The following is a 21,838-nucleotide window of genomic DNA, read 5'->3' as shown; positions in this document are numbered from 1 at the left end:
TCTGAGACAGGCTGACACGGACACAGGCTACCTCTAAAGTCCTTAAAAGGTAATTGAGCCTTCCAGCCCACACCACTAATTTGTGTGACTCTGCCCACTAGCTAGCAGTGGGACAAAAACAGAGGGAGGGAAGCTGAGCAGCGTTGGAAAGAATGACTTCCTTGGACACCATATGCTAATTGGTTTTCTACAACTGACAGCCATAAGAAAGGTTGGGGCTATATAGAGGAGAATTACCAGAAAGGGCATGGTCAAGAAAATGATAATGGTTAGTCCCTGCAGTAAAATTGCACTGCTCTTTCATCCCCATCTGCACAACAATAATCTTCTGGTGATTCTGTGCAACAATAGCAGCCATTAGGATGAAATATACTGCAGTGATTGCTTAGAAAAAGGAAGGGAAATGGCAAACATGCATCTAATAGTTATGCGACAGAAACAGCAGGCACTGTTGGAGGCCACTGCTAACAGAGGATGAGGATGGTGGGTGTTTGTGTGTGGAGGGTAAATTGTGGTGGTAATTGAAAGATAACTGCGAGAGCTCACAGGAGTCTTCCAGGTATGCACACGGTACAGATCCGCCTCGAGGCCTGCTTTAAATTCACCTCAAGGATTTGATTTCTTCAAATGCCAACACTGTTGGAAATGAACTATTTGTCCGGGGTCTGAATTATGAGGAAGACCCACCCATGAATCACCTTCAGTACCTCGGTGGCCTTCAGCCTAGTAATATCCATATCTCTTCACTTTCCTCAAATCAATAATGAAATGACGCCCTTGGAAATGCAGGATAGATGACTCAAATGGGATATTATATTTGTTGAGACCACACGGTACAGAACCTGTCAGAGCCAGATTTACATGCCGTGGGATTTTGTATTCAAACTGCACTCTGTCAAATGGAGAGTCCATAGAAATTCAAAGAACATATTGTGTAGAAAGCAACAAATAAAACAAGTGGCTCAAGTGCTCCAGTAAGTTAACAAACGGGTCATTTATAAAGATACAGATGATAAGTGTGGAAATATGTGTTGTGTTCCGGAAGGTGAGGACAACACTTTCAAGTTCACTTTTATGTAACAAAAACATACCATTATGTCCAATGGATAAATATATATTCCATTAAATTCAATGCTATAACCACTCACAACTAAAAAGGCTGCTTTTGTGTCATGTGTGGCTTCCACGGTCAGTGAGTAGGAAGGTCTCGTCTTTGATTTGTACAAGGTTGTCTGAACTAAATGCTCCCATTACATATCTATACAAAGCTGTGACACATAATACAACGTCCAGAATTGGGGCTATGTTTGAAGAGAAAATAATATTGACATGAAGAATAAATAGGGATAGCAAGCAGTGAACTTAAAGGTCAGAAGTCTTTGTAAAATTGATTGATGCCTTGGTTTTTCTTGGGCAGACGTTCCCAAAGTGAAATAACAATCATTTGGAAAAGTGATTCGATACATGTATTGTTCACACTATAGCACCGGTCACATGTCTAATGATCACAACCCTTAATCATCCAGTTATGATAGCATTGACTGATTCACCTGCTCCACCGTAGGCTCCTCCCTGCCTGTTGCAATGATAACAACAATAATGGTTTCTGAAGAAGCTGCAGTAGATGTGGGTCGTTCTTTATACGCCAACGCCCAGGGCCTAAACTGAACATAATAACGTAGCGATGCTAGAATCGGGCGCTAGTAAGAAGAGCCTCCTTCAGGCCCATTGTTAATAGAGATAACTCTCACTCCATGCCTCCCCTCCCTCACCCCCCCCCCCCTCTCACTCTTGCACGACCTTCTCTGTCTATCCTCTCTTCACCGTCAATTCGTATCCCCCCGTGCAATCTGCAAGCAAGACTCTGTTAAATCAACCAATAGGTGTCAAGGAATAATTGCCCGATATTTTTTAAATTTACTGCAATATATCCGCCTCCCTTTTTTTCCACCTGGCAACCTCATATGGAATGGCATAAAATAATGAGCTTTACCATGGTGATCATAATCAATTACATAAACCTATGCTGGGTCAATGAAGACCACACTGTATATATTAATATGATGCATGAATACACACACATATATGGTGTAAAACCAGGATGTATGATCGTCCTTGAAATATTTTGCCACGTATTTAATTGACCTTTCAGCTTAATACCACCTCCCTCATGGTTGCTTAAATCACATGTTACGGTTACATGATATGTTATGGCTAGTTTTGCTACTTTATACATGTGATCCATCCAGCTTTCTTTCCATACGTTTAAAGTCAAGTGTTATGGCAGTGTAACCATCTGAATACAAGTGTTTTTGTACACACTTTACCCCCTCACTGTCACTCATTACACACTCGTGTCACCCAGTGTGACAAAGGATACAACGACAAGCATCCGGGGCTGTGCTTCATGCGTCTCCGCCTGCCATCGATGATTCACACCCAACCAGGGGGAAAACAGAGGGTTACTAACTAGGTCCTCCAAGGCACCAGATGTCAGTGATTAATCTTGATGAAGTTGGGACTCTATGTCTCCCTAGCTGTCTCTCTCCGTCTCCCAACCTGGTGCTTAACGACCCTCTCCCTCTGTTTTCTCAGCCCATTTTTTACCCTTTAGATCATGTTTAATATGGCTGCTTCTTTATGCAGATGAGTGGTGGAAGGAGCCGGGGTGAATGGTGGCAGCAACTCATTGTCTGCTGCCATATGAAGTAGAAAACCTGCTGATGTAACATTGAACTGAGAAACAAAACAGAACACATGTATTGGGATATGTTCCCAACTTGTTTTTCGACCCTTACAGGTGTCACGGATTTGATGTTTTCTTACCATTGTGAGCATAACAAAGTCGTTTGTGTTCAATAGCATGGCTACACAACAGCACATAGCCAAAAGCAACTTTACAATGCATCCCTGGAAACTCAACTGAGACATTGTTAGCATGGAGGCCAATGCACAAACATATCTTTTTAAAAAGCTGAATAAAAACGTGGAATAATCGCATTTCAATTATATTTTGGGAAGATACTTTAAAACAGTCATATCTTTAAGGTAAATAGTGTTTTTTAAAAGTGTTGCAAATTAATTAAAGGGGTTGGCATGTGGTTAACAGAAAATACATTCAGCATGAAGGAAAAACAGGTCAATCAAAATGCTAAAAGCAATCATATGAATTAACCATTTGGCTAAGGTTTAATAGATGCCTTCCTCTTATAATACATGTTTTTTTTCCATTAATGTTACATGTAAGGAAAATGAACCTACTGACTGACTGATATATGTGTTATTTACCCCTCATGAATGAGACAGACACCTCATGTAACCCTAGCATCATCCACATGAGTGAAAGCAACTATGCTGAAACTGTCATCATTTGTATGCCAATAATGTACGTTGCCCTGGGCAAAAGTTGATCGGGCCAAACAACCTCTGCAAAATTATACCTGTTGGGTATTGAAAGAGCAGAATGTTGCTGTTGAGTGTGGCAGACTGGTGAATATTTGCTCAACTGATACTGGACAGAGAGATGGAGTTGGCATTCTGTGTATTGTAATGTTAGAGGAAGTCACACGGGGCACTGCAAATGAAAAAGCAGATTCAAAATAAGTTGATGATAGGCCTATATTCTCCAGTTAGCAGGTTAGTACCAGGTATATGAACGCTTTCATCAACTACAATCAAAGTATAAACCTTAAACACAACCCAGAAGAGATGTGCAACCACGGCCATTTTGAATCACCCTCAAACAGAATGTGAAATATTTTCCTCGCTACCTTGTAGAGAGGTTTTGCACATTTGCAACCTCATCAACACTGCGCAATGCTGCTTTGAAAACAACAGCTAGCTAACAAACGTGTACATGTATGATTCATGTGTTAACCTGACACTTGGCTGACTAAACTGTGACTCATAATTTATAAGAACATTGCATTCCTTGACACTCAGCAAAACAGAGCATTTTAATGAGTGTCAGAGGTTGGATCTTGAAACAAAGTGTGAGAAGTATGGCAGTTAGCAATCTTGCACTTATCCAGCACTGGAGAAAGCACTTCTTTGTTAACAAGAGGCAACACTGGGAAAGATCATGGAGGCGGGATCAAAGCATTAGCAGTCTAAAAAGGGCACAAACAAGCACATCATTGATGATTTGAAGACTTGGGTTTCATACAAATGTATTCTTATTTTATTTTAGTTCACAAGACAATAATTTACCACATAATGAGAAGTTAGTATGGTTGTTTGTGTACTCTGTTTCTTAATATCTGTGGTATAAATAAATCCCTACACATACACATGTCTCCCATGTAGGTCTGTGATATCTATTTTGCAATATCCCCAAGTATGTGTCTGTAAAACATTCCTATGATTACATTTGAAAACCAGGGTAGCAGAAATCATAGCCTGGATCTTAAAAACATCCTTCAGAAATCAATTCCTCATTCGGCATGGCTGCGACACATGGATCGATCATGAACTTATACGATTCCCTGAAATATAAACTGAACAGAGCATGTCGCATCACTATCAGAAAAGCACTATGCTCTCAGATCGATTGCACTTCTAATATAGAACAGGGGCATTTCCAAAGATAACATCCTCGAAATATGTATTGAAGTGAAAACATAATCACATGGCGAGTAAGACATTCGGTGATGATAAACTAATATTTGGTTCTTCAGACAGAACTGAAGTCAGCAGTGCTGTATGGGCTCAGAACAGTCTCATAATACACACATGCACACAGCAGGATTCAAACTTGTATTTCCGGATCCATACTTGTGTTTTTCAATACACACACAAATGTATTCCGTTTCATATACATGTAAATAAAATCCAAATACAGAAAAAAGTGTTACATATGTCTTTTTGATCCTCACTTATTAGTTTCCCGTTTAAATCCCCTGAACCTGCAACACAAACAGCTTTCTGTGCACGGATCGCTGTGCATTCGTGTGTGGGTTTTTTGAGACTCCCCTGACGGTCAGCCGATTCGTACTTGTAATTTTTTCTATCTATAGCCAATCAGATGTCTCCTTCATTCTAAACCAATCACACGAGCACGCCCCCACGAGGGTAAGATTACTTCATACGCATTTTGCGCAGTCCGGTCAGCTCGCTAAACAGAGGGCGGAGCATCAGGTGATTATGCAGAGCTGCGTGTCTCCATCAGACTCAGCAGCTGTCTGATCTGATCTCTCTCTCGCATCCGGTTATACTTCACTCGCGTTTATGTCCATATCGATCAGACCCAGCTCTCCTGATCGGCCTTTATAGAGAGCACCGATCAAACTATTAAGAGTGAATATCGGCCGATAATGACCGGCAGGGCTCCCCCCGTTAACAGGTCACTGTCTAGCACTGGCTTCGTAGTGCACTGATCGATTAGGCTAAGCTAACCTGTAGCTGCTCCCTCCACACTCACAACAACTTCATACAGACATAAATAAAGCAGCTGTATTCGCCATACAGGAAACACACATTTAAAACGGTTTTGCCTGCCCGTTTTTGTGTACACAAGCATTCATCAATGGTTTGGAAAGTGGCGCTGTACCTTAATAATATAAAGGCTTGTATTTGCGTGCATTTCCTGTTCGGAAAGTGGCGCTGTGCTGAGAGTGAAGGGTGTCCTGACATTAGCGCCTGCAGGCAGGCTCCATGGAGCTGTCAGCTCCGGACTGCGCAAAATGCGTACATGAAGCGCTACGTCATGAACGCAAGAAATCTACCCTCGTGGGGGCGCGCTCATGTGATTGGCTTAGAATTGGCTTAGAATTGAGGAGACATCTGATTGGCTATAGATAGAAATAATTACAAGTACGAATCGGCTGACCGTCAGGGTAGTCTCAAAAAACCCACACACGAATGCACAGCGATCCGTGCACAGAAAGCTGTTTGTGTTCGCAGGTTCAGAGGATTTAAACGGAAAACAAATATGTGAGGATCAAAAATACACATGTAACATTTTTTTCTGTATTTTATTTACATGCATATGAAACGGAATACATTTGTGTGTGCATTGAAAAACACAAGTGTGGATCCGGAAATACAAGTTTGAATCCTTTTGCGGATCATGAAATACAAGTGTGAATCCTTCTGTGCGCATGTGTGTATTATGAGACTGTTCTGAGCCCATAGTGCTGGTCTAAGACTTCCAAAACGTACAATTAGCTTTCTATAGATTATGGATTGGAAGGTAAGTGGAGGGCAATTAAGAGACTAATTAAGATTCATCATTGACTGGAGGTAACCACAGCATGTTGATCTGCTGCTAATCATGGACAGTAGCAGCATGATGGATCCAGTATAAGTTTCCTTCATCAACCCAATTACCCACTCACAGGGGCCAATGGTGCTAAATGAGAACACAACATACTAGTCCTAGCTCATCTGTGGACTATGCACATACACACACATCACCAATGTATGCACCAATATTTGGTGTAAAACAACATTGAGCATATTGAAGTGACTGTTATATATTGAAGTGACTGTCATTTTGTATATATTAATTGTTGTGTTTTATCTTAATGTGTGCATATGTGTCTGTTGATTGTATATAGGATATACACATTTTATACATATTTGTATATTTATATTATTGTATTTTGTATCTGGGATTGTTGGAAACGCTATTTCGATCTCTCTCTGTACAGCAGGGGTCTTCAACTAAAATTCAACGAGGTCCAGTTAGAGAAAATCTCCCCATGCAAAGGTCCGGAACATCAAAATGTCTAAGTTGCTTCATGAATTAATGTGATATATATTGAAGTGACCTGTAGCTTTATCAACGTATGCATGTAATCAACAACTGACTGCCAATCAAATAAAGAAAGTACAATTCAAAAACAACAATATTTATTGTCAATTAACATTACTTAAATACTGTGGATATGTGTAATGTTTAAATATTGAAGTTAAATGCATCAATGTGGTGCACTTTGAGAGCAACATTATGAGATCTATGGATACATCTCTCAACACCCATATGAAACAGAACTGTAGCATATTTTCCTTTTTGGATATTTTACAAATCACTCCCCTTTTAAACTCTATTCTTGTTATTTTTAACAACTTTTTTGTTGCTGTCATATAGTATTTTATACCTGTTTTTAATTTAGTCTCATTAATAACTATAATGATCATATCAAGGTGTGCCTTAACCTCACTGAGCTGAGGTTATTTGAGCCTCTCAGGAGATAGCTCTCTTCCACCTGGTTGTAGAAAAGCGCTTTAAATTCGTTAGCATAGCTAGCTAACCAGATGCTAATAACAACAGATCGCCACTGTGCTTACAACTAAAGACACAGCCACGCAAACACTGCGGCATGTGTACGGCTCCTTATGGGTATTGCAATATCTTAAGGGCTGGAGCGGCGTTCCGGTGCTCAGCACTCCTTTCAGACGAGACATATACCACGTGAAGACACGTTACGCTCGTGTTGTGTTCATGAACCTGTCCTTGGCCAGGAAAAACAGGTACTCGCTTATTTAATTATTTTTGCGGTCTAGATTTCTTCTTCTTTTTTGAAGTGAGAAGTTGTCCGTCTGTCGGACTGACTCCCTCCCCCCCACCCCCAAAACGAAAACTCTTCGGTTCTCCACGAATTACACAAGTCACCCAAATCAGCGTTAAAAAAGCGGGAGGCGCCGAAAAATCCCCTATTAATGTATTGATTATAGCTCCGGGTCCGTATAGGTCTGGGTCCGGATCCGGACCGCGGTTCGCCTGTTGCCGACCCCTGCTGTACAGGGTTACACACAGATACATTTAAATTAAAGTTGACTTTGACTTTGAACATTAAAGCACAATTACTTATTGAATAGGTAATACATTGGAATGAAACAACGGCAAGCAAGCGTTTAAAAGATTGCATTGTAGTCAATTGCATGGCTTGTTATCTGCCTATTTAAAATGTAAAGGCTAGATTCAGTGGCAGGGGACAGAATGTGTAAGTTTGTAAGAGAAAAAATATTTTTTTTAAAATACAAAAATGACATGCAACTCTTGTTATGGTCATTCCACTCTCCTCTTCCAGGACATTTCACATTATCTCAAAAAGAAACTGTTACCGTTGATTTGAAAAACATGGACTTATCAGGTCCTTTCCACCAGCATCCGATCGAATTGTCTACCCTTCACACAAACTTTGAATAATCATTTGCTTATTTCCTGCAACACAACTCAAATTATGACTTAAGGCACAACACAGAGACCAATGGAAATGCCAATATTTCCATTTGATGACACTGCTGCTGCAACAGGGACTCGAGTATTCAGGTTGTGTCTGTGCTCTGAATTTATGGATTCCCACTTATGATTTGGGTTTTGAAAGAGTTGAACACACTCACAGTACTGTAAGTCAATGAGTTATTAAAGAAAGCAAAAAGACAAGGTACCAAATAGCCCCAAACACACGGTGAAACATTATTAAAGAAGTTCCTTTTCTGGGAATTGATTTGCAGTGTAATCTAATAACCTTTCCTTTCTCTCGGTTTATTCTTCCTTTCTCACTGAGAAGCTTGGACACCTTGAACATTCCTCAGTATAACAGTGTGTCCTAGTGTCTGATCACCACAGAGTCACTGCACTGTCCCCCGCTCTCAGACACTATCCCAGGGATCATTTTAATAGCGGCTATAATGAATCTCTCTGATCACCGGATATAAAAGCCTCCCTCTGTCCAACTATTCTTCAATCTTTATCTTGTATTTTACCCGTGTCTCTCAGTACAACATCCCATTCCTACATTGGAATACCTCTGTAATGCAGGATAAGACATGGTGGCACAGAAGTCTGCGGAGCCGAGACAGCTGCTTGCTTCACACAGCTGTAATTGGTAGACCACTGCAGCACCATTTGACAGATTGCAGCAGATACCTCCCGAAAAGACATTCTGTTGAGATGTTCAACTCGGTCCTGGCTGGATGTGACGTGAACACATTTCACATCACCAAATATATCATCTCTAAAAAGTCTAAAGGTGGCAGTTCCATATAACCAAGAGCTGGTATTCCTTACGACAATTAGCCGCGCTAGAAAATGGATAGTCACAATTTCTAGTAGGAAAAAAAAGCAGGAAAACTTGCTTCCTTTGTGGAGACTTTACCCATCATCACTGAACTCGGCCACTTAACCAGCTTCTCAGGCTAGAAGGGTTTTCAGTCGGCTCCCATTTATAGCTTGGTGCAGAAGCTCTTTGCTGAAAGAATAACAGTTCTGCAGACTGATAGATGTTTGGAAACGATGTATAAAGCTTCCTTAAACCTTACCCATAGATGGCCTAGTGGCGATATATAATCAGGTTACCACACAGTTCATACACTACACACAGGCTAAAAGCTTCCTGCAACTTTCTGTCCATCATTTGTGATCAGATGGATTATTATTTGCTAGATGCTCTCTAGTGATGCCATGTTTACTGTGGTAGTAAATTCAGACTGAATTAATTGTGTCCGTCATTCCATCCAATGAGTAGAACCAGCAGGAATGTGTGACTTGTTCACACACAAGTGCATTTTATAACTACATTTTTGTAGTATTAATGTACAGGCGAGAAAGAAAGAAGTCACCAATGTAACTGTTTGCTGCCAGCTACAGCCCCTATTGGTGTATGAAGAATTTAAATAGCTAACTTGTATTGTAACTATTCACTCTGACAATACTAATTTGTATAAGGTGGTCCATAGGTATCCCCTCAATTACTCAGTAACAACAACATGCTATGCCATATTCTAACGGCAAATTCTGAAAGGAAAACTAAATATATAAAAGAAGACAGGTCTTGAAGTTAAATCCTCCCTAAATCATCTTTAAGTAGAAGAGTAAAGCAATCAGTAGTTTCCAAAATACACACAATTTCATCACGAGCAACATTGACCAACATGTGTGCTGAACATACACATTCACTAGGCCAAGCTGTTGACATGAATAAACATCCCAGATGTTGACTTGCCAACAAATAATGCATCACATTGTGCCATAGCCAACAAACGGGATGACCGGCTCAAACAATCAACTCTGTCCTAACAGAGCAACAGCTGGTAATAAACAACTGGCTGGAGAAACACCTGTGCACCTCGTTTGATTGCACAATGTCAAAACCAAGCATTATCTCTACATTTAAATGTATTTGATGTTGTTAGTTCTAGATAAGTTCATTTCCCAAGTCTCCTGGAAAGGACATAGTGGCTGACTGACTTATCGCTCATTGGATTTGGCCATCAGTGAGAGTTTAATGTTGAGAAAGAGGGAAAAGACGCCAGCATCCATATTTTTCCGCTGGTTTGTCCAAGCTGGACAGGGAAACACACAGGGGTTGTAATTATGATAAACCAGCTGGCATGTCTTTAATACTGGATGGAGTGCAGCATGAGGGCCTCAACTCCTCACACTCCAGGAATACAACTATGTTCCCTGGAAAAACAGATCATGCCAGAAATGAGCTGTTGTTATAAGTGCATGGCAATACACAAAATATATCATCATTTTAATAATGAAGCAAAACTGTGATGTTTGTACTGCCTATGTTTAATGCAAAATGTTGACACTATCGAAAAACATGAATTTAGCATCTTAGTGTTTTTTGAATGGAGGGTATTAATACAATACACCACGGTGTTGTTTTCTTCATTAGTCAAGGGTTGTTTGGTCATGTAAACACCTGATTTGTAAGCCAGTACAACCATTTTTTTTATGCACCCTTGAATCCATTGAGTTCTGTGGAAATCTTGTTGGTTACGCAGGAGCAACTGAGAAGCTAAAAAAGCAACGCAAACACAGCTGACAGAAGGAAGGAAATGTTAAGCGTTGGCTGTAAAGACGAATGGAGCAATCTTGCCAACATTCTCCAAAGGACAATGATTATTATTACCCTTTATGTACTGTAGTTATAGTTTTATAGCCCTGTACAGGAGTTACCTAAGTAGAAATCCCCACTTGTGCATTCAGTATGCATCTATTTCATTACAGCCATTACAAGACCCTAATTAAAACGTTATTTTTTACATTGTGCAGGGCCCTGTGCAATATTTGTTTATCTACAAATTATACCATCTCAATCCCCAGAAAGTATAGGTATAACACATTTGAAGCCCGAACAAAACGTGTGAATTGTTTGCTGATCTGTCATGTGCAAACATTGTTAAATACATCTCCATGATTCTGGGCCCTAACTGAGCCTAAGGCTGCGGCCACACGAGGACGAAAACGGCTAAACGGCTAAACGAATGAATAACGACTCGATATAATATAATAATAAAATACACAGAGCCTCTCTTTTTCCTCCCTCTCTTCGGACAGCGTCAGTGTCTGTCTCATGCAGCAGCTGATCCAGTAATGAGTGACCCGGCCGACAGTAAAAATAAACATATTTATAACTAGTTTAGGGAGTTTGAGAGGTAATTAAAATAGCTAAGGGTGATGATCTGACTTGAAGTGTGTGTTTTGCTGCAGCGGGAGGAGCTGCAGGTGAGCAGAGCTGCGTGTCTCCGTCCTGTCAGATTAGACTTCACTCGCGTTTAGGTCCATATCGAGAGAAAGATAAATAATCTGAATTCAGGGTGCAGTTTACTTTGACGCGGGGTGAGCAGCAGAGGTGGGGAGAGGCGGGGATATTGCCTCATCATTATTGCTGTAGATGTTGCACAAACAACTGTAGCATGGTGAATAGCGTCCGGAGCACGATAGCAACTCTGCGATCCGCCATTGTTGTTGTTGTTGGTGGCGAAACACTTCAGCAATGGCGCGGGGTAAGCGGAGGTGAGCAGAAGAGGTGGGGAGAGGCGGGGCTATTGCGCAATCACTATCAGTGATCTGAAAATGTTCGGATAGGGCGCACACACGGAGCCGTTTGACCCCCCAGAGAGTTGCGTATGCCTTTCTATCCACCTTGGGACCCGTTATCGTTTCCTCAGTCGTTTAGTGCCGTATTCGGTCGTCCTCGTGTGGCCGAACGGTCTATATGACACTAAACAGTAACGCAAACGACCGAATTCGTCCTCGTGTGGCCGCAGCCTAAGAGTGTGCAAAGAGATATTCCATGGTTAAACAAGTCTTTCCCAAATTAGTTTAACAAAATAATCTTCAACTTGTTATTGTTGATCCTTACAGTATGTAACGCCACATCGTATAGCAATACACTTGATATAACTACCAACTATTTTTACAAATAAATACAAATCTGCCTGTTAAAGGTACTGCCTTACCTGAGTCACATTTAAACTACTTGAGATGTGTTATTGTAATATTATAATATTAAACTAAGACAATTTCTCACAGGACTAAATGGTATTATTTAACATTGTGTAGAAGAGTAATGATTATCGATCATCATTAATAAGTTCTAAATATATATTTTTTAAAACAACAGAATAATCCGAAATAAATTATCCAAACGTATTTGCATGTACAGTATGCACAGAAACTTTGATTACTTTGTTAACTTGTGTGAGTTTTCGAATTCTCAGTACATCCCCATGTTGAACTTCCACATGTTTTGAAATAAATGCACCATTATTGCAGCACCATTTCACCTCCTCTTGGCTTTTCTCTTCACTTAGTTGCTCCGGACCAGCCTTCCTCTCTCAGTAACTTGACTTCAAACAGCAGCCTCTGAAGAGAGTGCAGGATGGGGAGAAAGCCTCCGTTCAGACCACCAGACAATAAGATTATCCAAAGGCAATTAAACTTGGGGCCTTGTCTTGAGAAGTCTCCATCCAGCCCCCCATTCCTTTTCATCCTTACCTTTCCTTCCCCTTCTCAGCACCACATTGTTGTGTGATTAAATCCCAAGCACCAGCGGGGGAGTCTACATTCCCATTAACCAGATTCGTGGCGGGGACAAAACATTTCCTAATCACCAATCACAACTAGGAGCAAGGCACTCGAGTCTCTGCCAGCTCTATAATGTGAGTGATGTGCCGCCAGCTTCTTCAGAGAATGTGTTCTCTTTCCGTTAAAGCTGCACTCACACTTCATAAGGAGGTGCTCAAATGAATTGTTGCGTCTGTTGCCATGGTGCTCTACCCGACAAACCACAAGTCTATCTCACGAACACGGGATGTTCACTTTGTCCCCAGATTATGATTTATTCTGAGAGCTAGATGGATGTTAGCTTCAGCTGAGGCACAGGATGTTTCTGTTTGAGCTCTCACGTCTTGTTACCATGTCAACATGTCACTGCTTTTACTGTACGGTGTTGTTTACTTTTTGCTCTAACATCTCTTTATGTTTTAAAATGGATGCGTTTACACATTTCTCTGTGCTCCAGATTTCAATTCCCAACCTTAACATTTTTCTAAAGCATATTTTTTACGTAGTTTTAGGAGTTGGTATGGTTTACAATACACAATAAAGTATCACATATACACTGGCACTGGACTAGTCCCAATACATATCAGAATTTAGAGTGGGAATGTACACATATACTGTATTTCACTGCACATAACATGTTTTTGGCAATTCACCATCAAAAGACAAAAGTTATTTAACATGCTTTGTAGATGTGTTTGACTTTAAATACATAATAAATAACGATACCTAAAATATAATACATCTACGTTGTCACTATTAATTTAAAATATAATGTTAGACCAATTATTTAAAAAAAATGATATTAGCCACTTATGGCTATAATGTTTTATTTTGGCCATTATGTAGCAATTATTGCATGATGAAAAAAAAAAGTGCTTCAGTTGAATCTTAGTAAATGGTGGTACCCTGTACTGTATCTCCCATTTAATGGCAACAATTCATCTGTACTGTTTACAACATGGTTATTCGCAAATTGGTGGATATTAACGATTGACTTAACCCTTCTCTTGCGTTAGGTCATACAGTACCCCCCTTCCCATGCTATTTTCAGTCAAAATTGACCGGTGTGTTTTGCACAGTGATATCTCTAGAACCCCTTATCCAATTTTGATGGTTGACATCTCATTTGAACAGTCAAAGCAAGTAGAATCAAGGGGTGACAGACATAATGACACCAGGGGGGAATTTCATATTATTTTTGGCAATAAGTTCAAAGATAGTGCTTATTTTACATTACTGTATATTATAAAAATGCTTGCCATAGGCTGTGTTTACTGGAGATGGAAATTATTTAGTTAGTTGAGATTCTTCCCATTCCAATGATGTATGGGATGTATTGATTTGATACAAGCAAGCCAGTGTTTCATGTCATGGTCCGGACCCACCGGTGGGCCCATCAAGTTCAGCATTCACTGTGATGAATAGAAAATAAGACACTGATACTGTTTTCCTCAATGAACATTTATTGAAAGAGAAATATACCATAACAGAACGTGTGTGTGTGTGTGTGTGTGTGTGTGTGTGTTCACGTGTGTTCACGTGTGTTCACGCACATAGTTGGCAATGCAAAATGGTGGAATGTCACCTCAGGCTCCTCTCCCTCAGGGGCCTCTCCCTCAGGGGCCTCTATCTCAGGGGCCTCTCCCTCAGGGGCCTCTATCTCAGGGGCCTCTATCTCAGGGGCCTCTATCTCAGGGGCCTCTCCCTCAGGTGCCTCTTCCTGGTCTGTTGTAGGCTCAGAGTCTGGATCGCTGTTGTCTTCCATTTCTGAGACATCTTCATCTATCTCCTCTTCATCTGGTTCAAAAATGTGTCCAGAGCCCCTCGTACAGAAAATCGCCTAATCGGTCGCCTGCTCATTGTGTCAATGAGTCAAATGTGAGCAAGGCACAAATATAACTGCTTGAGAGCCAGTAAGGGAGGCGCATCTATCACGAGAAAGTGAGAGGTTTGTGTTTCTCGAGGGGCACAGAGCTCACACCTGTGAGAAGGTATGATACATTGTATCATACAGCACGAGAAAGGGAGAAGTTCCCGTAACGTGTGTGTGTGTGTGTGTGTGTGTGTGTGTGTGTGTGTGTGTGTGTGTGTGTGTGTGTGTGTGTGTGTGTGTGTGTGTGTGTGTGTGTGTGTGTGTATAGATGCTTTCCATCTGCAGGATGAACATAATACACTCATACCCATTCATTTTCTATTGCGGTCAAATCTGACATCAAGGGTGTTTCACTGTTGAATAGATCACTCAAAGTTCAATGCAAGTGGTGATCATCAAGTGTATTATGTTCAGAGGCCTAGTGTGGAGGATAACATAAGGTATTGAGGCAATTGGATGAAAAACACAATATTTATGATGAAGATAAAAGTCATTCGGTCACTTTTGACCCGAAACGCAAGAGAAGGGTTAAAAGCTTACAGGTGAATTTTGATGTAAATAAAAGTTTTCCTTCATATTTATCGTGGTCACAATGTCTGTAGTAAATAGGACCTTGTATCTGTTATTGATATTTGTGTTATCAGCATATTTGCAGAAATCCATCATAAGTGATCCTCCCATGCTTCAAAGTGTGATCACTGCATGAGCAATAACTGATGAACTCGAGCTGCTGTTACTTATCTTGCATAATTCTCTGTTTAGGCTGTTTTAAACATCACACAATGTATTTGTTAAGCCAACTAACAAGGTAATGAGAGTTGCAAACTGTACCAATTCAGCTCAAGCATTCTTAATTATGATATGTAATGAAAATCAGAATTGATGAATTGACTAGTAGCTCAGTAATGAATCGCTTTCCATGCACATTGTATGCCAATTTCGTTTTGACTTTGAATAAACCCTAATTATCTACATTAGTGAATGTCAATGCCTTAATATTTAATAAATCCCGGATAATCCCATAGCAATCAATTTAGATCAAAATCACTTTCCACCAAAGGTAGAAATGCTCAGCAAACTCATCCACTATACTCTATAATGATGCCTATTTATATGCAGGACTCGAGCTTTGTCAAACTGCAAGATGGGTAATTACTTTATTTACTTCTAAACATGTCAATGAACAATTGTGCAAGGGTTAGATTGGCTGGGCTCATTTTTTTTTTTCCTCTTCAGTATCGCATTAGGAACTTAAGTCTGACAAAACCTCAGCTTGAAGGGATTGACCACTGCACAATGTGACAGTGCTGCATTAGATGCACATTGTCAGGGGATCCTATAACTGGCTGTGACATAATCACTTAAATTGCATGTATGTGTCCTTGCAGACAATTCTAACTAGTTTTGAATGAATTGGTAAAGGCAGCGTATTGTGCTGTCCAGAAAAACAAATACATTGTAAGAGTTTCTATGTTGCCTATAACTGCACCCACAATCCTTGATTGAAATGCATAGACAATGACTTTTGTTTGCATGTAATGTCTTTCCCTTCATCGATAGTTATGCAATTATTGTCTTGTTCAATAATTATTGATTTGAGTTTATTTAAAATGTGCAATCTCCATTATCCGGTTAAAAGATTGGAAGGTCTTGCAACATCAACAACAATAAATCAGAACAAATCTACAGAAAACACGTTGCCAATAGTTGAACATATCTTTATAAGAATAGTGTGTCCATTTCATTATTCCACGCACCTACAGGAATGTGAACAACTTTTTTCATAACATTTTTTGACTGATTTGCTGTCATTCAAGGGACACAAAGAAAGAGACTTAGCTTGGGGTAGCCTTTCTGTTCAAATGGTAATGTAAATGTCAAATCCTGCTTAAAAAAGTCTAAATGCCAGCACCACTCAGGGACTTTCAGGTGACATACACTTTGTAGTGTCGCCATACTGGACGTAGCTTTCATGTCAGTGATGGATGACAGTTCTGGCAAACCTCACTGAATGGATCTGTTAAAAACATGTGCCAAAGGTTTCTTTGTTTGTGTGCATGCTATCAAGCTAACTATATTTAGATATCATTTTCGCACACACAATTCTCCAAGGGACCTCCATGCACCACCCGGCCTCCGTTGCTAAGAGATGTGTGACGCAGATTCAAGCCCCCACTTAGAGCTGTTGACATACATCTGGATAATTAAATTGTTCGGATAAAACTGCCTCATAATCCATTTATATATAAGCATTGTGTCAATATGAAGTGAAGGTAGACACCTTAATACCACCAAATGGATTCTGGGAAACTGCTTTAGAGCTCATGCTTGGCATTTTGTTTGTCATCATCTAGGTTTCTGGCCGTCACCATCTTTGTTTGTGGCAACATAGGAGAAAGAGATAACGGAGCAACCAAACAACAATCGATAATTTACTAAATGTATTGAAGATAACACTACCAATTGAGACCTTAAATTTAATAGGGAATGTTTATAAGGTCATACATCTCCTAAGAAGTATGGTCGTTTTTTCATAAATGAAAACCGTACAGTTTAATTTGCATTTCCACATTGGCTTCAGTTTTCAGGTTTCACTTGTATAATAAATGGTGAAATCTTAATTGTGTTTAGCCACATATATATATGGTAAGTATACTGTATAAGTATGCGTAGGTAATGTATGGCAAGCTTCTTCAGAAAGCGTCACAGAGCAGATTCACTCCAGATTACGCTTAAAGAAAGGCAACAGATCGGCATATATCTGGTACATTGGCAGTCTAATGAATGGAATACCAACCTGAAACCAATTAAGCTTCAGACTGGAATGGCTGTCTTCCCTCTGGGGGTCTTTGTGCAGCAATAAGTTCCTAATTGCTTGGGCCCCAGTCTTTGTATCTCTCTTTTTATCACTATATTGTAATGCTAATGTTAATTTAGGAGGAAGTGCAGTTGATTAATGAGTGACTTTAATAAGGGTTTTGGAATCTTGGATGCTCTCCCAATCCTGGGTGATTGCTTGAAATGTTATTTAAATCAAATACATTTTTTTTTACAATTATAAAAGCCTTCTCTTACCCCCCCCCCAAGTCATTGTTATGTGAGGAATAAAGGACGTCTGAGCCTGCTTTTAGGGCGAATCAATGAAAAATGTTTCCTTTGTGAAGTAAGAGTTTAAAAGACAGAGATGATGTATAGCGACTGATATTAACACCCAGTGGTGTCATTATTTCAGGGTACCTAGATAACAGACTGTTTCTGAATCCTGAGCAAGTGGAATATGTGATACAATAAAAAAAGACAGTAGGAAGAGAAAGTTAAACTCCAGTCTTTGCTTCGTGTCATAATCCTTCCGATCTCCAATCCAAAGTGTGATTTCTCCTCACACTCCCTGAATTTCCTCTCAGAAATTACCATTTACCAATTATACGGTGTCAGGAATGATTCATATCTCTTTAATGAGAAATGACAGTAGATAGAGGAGAGCCACCTCAGGTTTGATTTAATTCTCAGTGGGATGTGATGATCTGTTGACAGAACTACCCAGCAAAGAGAAATGATGGCTCAGGAACCATCAGCCGTCTTTCAGGCATGCTCTCACCAGTACAATGGGGCTCATAAAGAAGGTTCAGGAAGGCTTTCAATCAATTATACCTAACCCTGCCTGTGTGGAGATACTGTAAGGAAGCTCACTGCGGAAACATAGTTATTTAATCTCTGTATCAATATGAAAAAGATCAAGATTTAGCACAGCAGTCATTGTGTGTGCAGTCAAGCTGACATATTTTCTCTAGTGTTGTGGTAGTTTTCTACAAAACAGGGTTCCTTTATAAACATCAAATTAAATGACATTTCAGTCCCAGTTAGCCAACATTCAAAGACCCAACACAATATATTTTGGGACAAGCAACAAGGTTAGTTACTTTTATAACATTGAGAATAATTGTGTAAGACCTTGCTTACAAAAGCAACGTTTATTTCCCTCATGCAGAACAACAAAACGATATTGAGTAAGTTAGGCGATAGAGACAAAACCTTAATTATGCTGTGGAAACACCTGCAATGTACACTTGAGCAAAATAAACAGACAAAAGCACCTTAAATGAACTGTATTTGTGTATATTTTCAAAACATCAAGGCATTACATTTCCCCCCCCCTATCTAAATATGTACCTAGAGAGTCAACAAAAGTAAGATTTAATTGCTGTCACGTAGACTTAGTCTCGATCTTGTTTTTTTTCAAAAAGTAGTCCCAGGAAGCCAGTGTCATAAACAGACATTTAACTTCAAATGTATATCATTGACAATAGAAGCAAATGCTCTTCTGCAGTGTGACAGAACAATGTTGCATTCACAGGGTTTGATATTCAGTAGTGCTAACTCTGATGGCTCCTGGGTCTACAGAAAGTAATACTCTCGGGAGCAGGGGCTTTGTAAGAGGCCATAAAAGCCCATCCAGGAGCAAATATTGGAAATAGGTGCATTGATAGAAATTCAGGTGAAGTATGTGACTTCCTAAAAAGATTCCTGGGTTCCTGCAAAGGTTCCTGTGGTCAGGAAGGGTCATATGATGCCTTGTCAGCAAGTTAGCAATACAAATCCACCTGGAGTGTATGTGTAGTGGCCATGGTACAACACGTTTAACCCTGTTTTTTCCGGGTGAAAAGACCAACGTTACATTCTGATGTTTGGCATCAGCCAGAGGTAAGAGCTGCAGGGTAGCAGGTGTATGAACACAGGCATTCACCTCAATAAAAGGCTTGATACAACAGCAGCAAACTTAGTGCAACTCCACATAAACCTTATAGTACTTGTGGGTTTGTGTGAGTCTGTGTGTATGTGTGTACATTTAAACCAATTCTTCAGAACCTGACTCCTGCCGTGTGGTCGAGCTTTGGCTCCTGATTGCAACAATCAGTTTTCTTCGGGGGCTAGAAGGACGCACAGCTTGCACACTCGCTTAAGCTACACTTCCCCGTCATTCTCTACGAGCCATGTGGGGCTTGCTTAACTGTTGTCCTTATTTAGCAATGCAGAGTGTGATTACCGACTATTTGTATCTGCAGGAGGAAAAGCTGTTCACAATGTGTGCTCCAAAATCTCACATTCGACCAACACAACATATCTGCAACTTACATTCATTAATATTATTCTCAATATTTGCAATAAACAGAGTAATATGTTTGTCTATGGAATGTTACAATTGTATTTTGACAAATAAAGTCTAAAGTCATGTTGTCAAATGTTGTTTTGCAAACAAAATCCAAAGATATGTATTTTACAACAAAGGAGAGAAAACTAAAGTATAAAAACAACTGGAGTTTTCCTTAAACTCAATTGGTAAATCAAAGTGTAAATCCACTGATCACTAAATCAACTATTTGATGTATTTATAAGGAGTTTCAAGGAAACATGGCGACTACATTACATGGTGTTTAATAGGATATACATGTATTATAGTAGAATAACTTTGTCAACATCATTTTTAAATAGTTTGTATTGAGACATAGAGTATTTATGTACTTTTTATGTTTTAATGGATATATAACTGGCTTTTTATTAGTTCAACTGTCTTTTGGCTTTCAAATATGTACTGCTCTGTCCTTGAGAAAGTATTTATGGATCAGATTTAGTATATCCCTATGGTGTTCAATTCTACAATATATGTATTTGTTGAAACAAAATGGGGGCGCAACAGAAAAAGAGAGTGTGACAGCATCAAGAGTAACAGATTTTCCGGGGATCAGGGTGTATTCACTGGCTGAAAGGACTGTGGTGCTAGCCAAGAGTGTATATCAGCATGGCATCGCTGATTTGTGTCTTGGTACTGTGAATTCTAACTGTGGCAGAGAGCTGTCTAGGCATGTCCTGAAATACTGACTACATCGGTTGCATTCGTCACCATGACAACCATGACCCTTTTTTTCACCCCAATGCAATGATTTGGAGTACTATGCATTAAGCAGGGGCTGCCTGTCAAACAGTGGAGGCTACAGAGAAATGCTTCTTGACGTTTGTAGAAAATGGTAATAACTGGGTGCTATGACGTTTGTTTAATGGGCCAATTAATTTACATATTACAGACAAAATGTGCTTTTTAATTGAAATACATAATTTAATTATGAAAGTAACACACATTGTGCTTATCAAGAAAACATTGCACTGATTATTATAGGGTGTTGTGTCCCGTCAATTATGTTAAGTTTTGTCATTGTTGTTAGTTTAGTTTATGTTCCACTTCCTGTTTTATTTTGTCCTCACCTTGTCTCATTCCAGGTCCCTTTACTTCCTGCTCTGGTCCCTTTTCCCGCCATCATCAGTGTCTGCCCCGCCCCTGATTGTTTCCACCTGTGCCCACTTACCTCATGTATATATTGTCCTGTCTCCCCTTGTTAGTGGTCGGTTCGTCTTGTTCATTGCTCCAAGAAGTAAGATCTAAGCCATTGTTTAATGAAAGTCAGTGTTTTGCCTTTTACCCTCCACGAGAGCGCTTTACGTTTGTCAGTTTGTTCAAGACTATTTTTTCTTCAAAACCTTTTTGTCTCTGGGTCGTGCATTTGAGTCCTCCAAGCTATTGAGTCAAGGTTCCTAACATAGGGTCGTAATTACCACTAATTAACAACACATTGCACAATCAACCGCAAATGTTTTTTCAGAACTAAATATTATAATCACACATTTGATGACTTTCAAGGTACAAGACACTAAAGCCAAACTGCTTAAAATAAAGAATAATTGTAAAATGTCAATCAGTCAGTCTTTAGTTTGCCACATCTTTTCCCTGAGCACATTTATTAGTTTATCATTTCATTCCAGCACCCAACATGGACAACACTCAACACTTCAAATATACCTCATTCATATTGTGCCTCGGGCCACCTTTCGTCAGCTCAGAGTTTGATTACTGGTGTTGGGCTTGTCGTCTGCACTGAAAGTGAGATATAAATTAAGAAAATGTTGAATAGCTGCCTTGAATATATCTTTCTGTGGGATGGCAGCTGTGTCATTGGCATTGTATTATGTATGAAGTTACCTTAAACCTCATGACCTTAGTTCAACCGGCAAAATTGCAATGGATAAATGACAGCTGGTGTCCATTTGACACAAACAACATGCTGCAAGTGCAGAATGCACCGCTGAGACAGACAAGGGCGAAAATC

The 21,838-nt window shown here is 39.8% G+C and overlaps 1 pseudogene; it reads right to left on the bottom strand.

The window, feature by feature from the left end:
- LOC139435882 (uncharacterized) overlaps nucleotides 1–14,573 on the bottom strand; it is a 33,943-nt pseudogene extending 19,370 nt beyond the window's left edge.
- Nucleotides 14,574–21,838: the final 7,265 nt, after the last annotated feature.

This window comes from Pseudochaenichthys georgianus, chromosome 20 (genome assembly GCF_902827115.2).
Source record: "Pseudochaenichthys georgianus chromosome 20, fPseGeo1.2, whole genome shotgun sequence".
Taxonomy (NCBI): domain Eukaryota; kingdom Metazoa; phylum Chordata; class Actinopteri; order Perciformes; family Channichthyidae; genus Pseudochaenichthys; species Pseudochaenichthys georgianus.
Note: the sequence above shows the minus strand (reverse complement) of the source record. Positions and strands in the feature narration are given on the sequence as shown.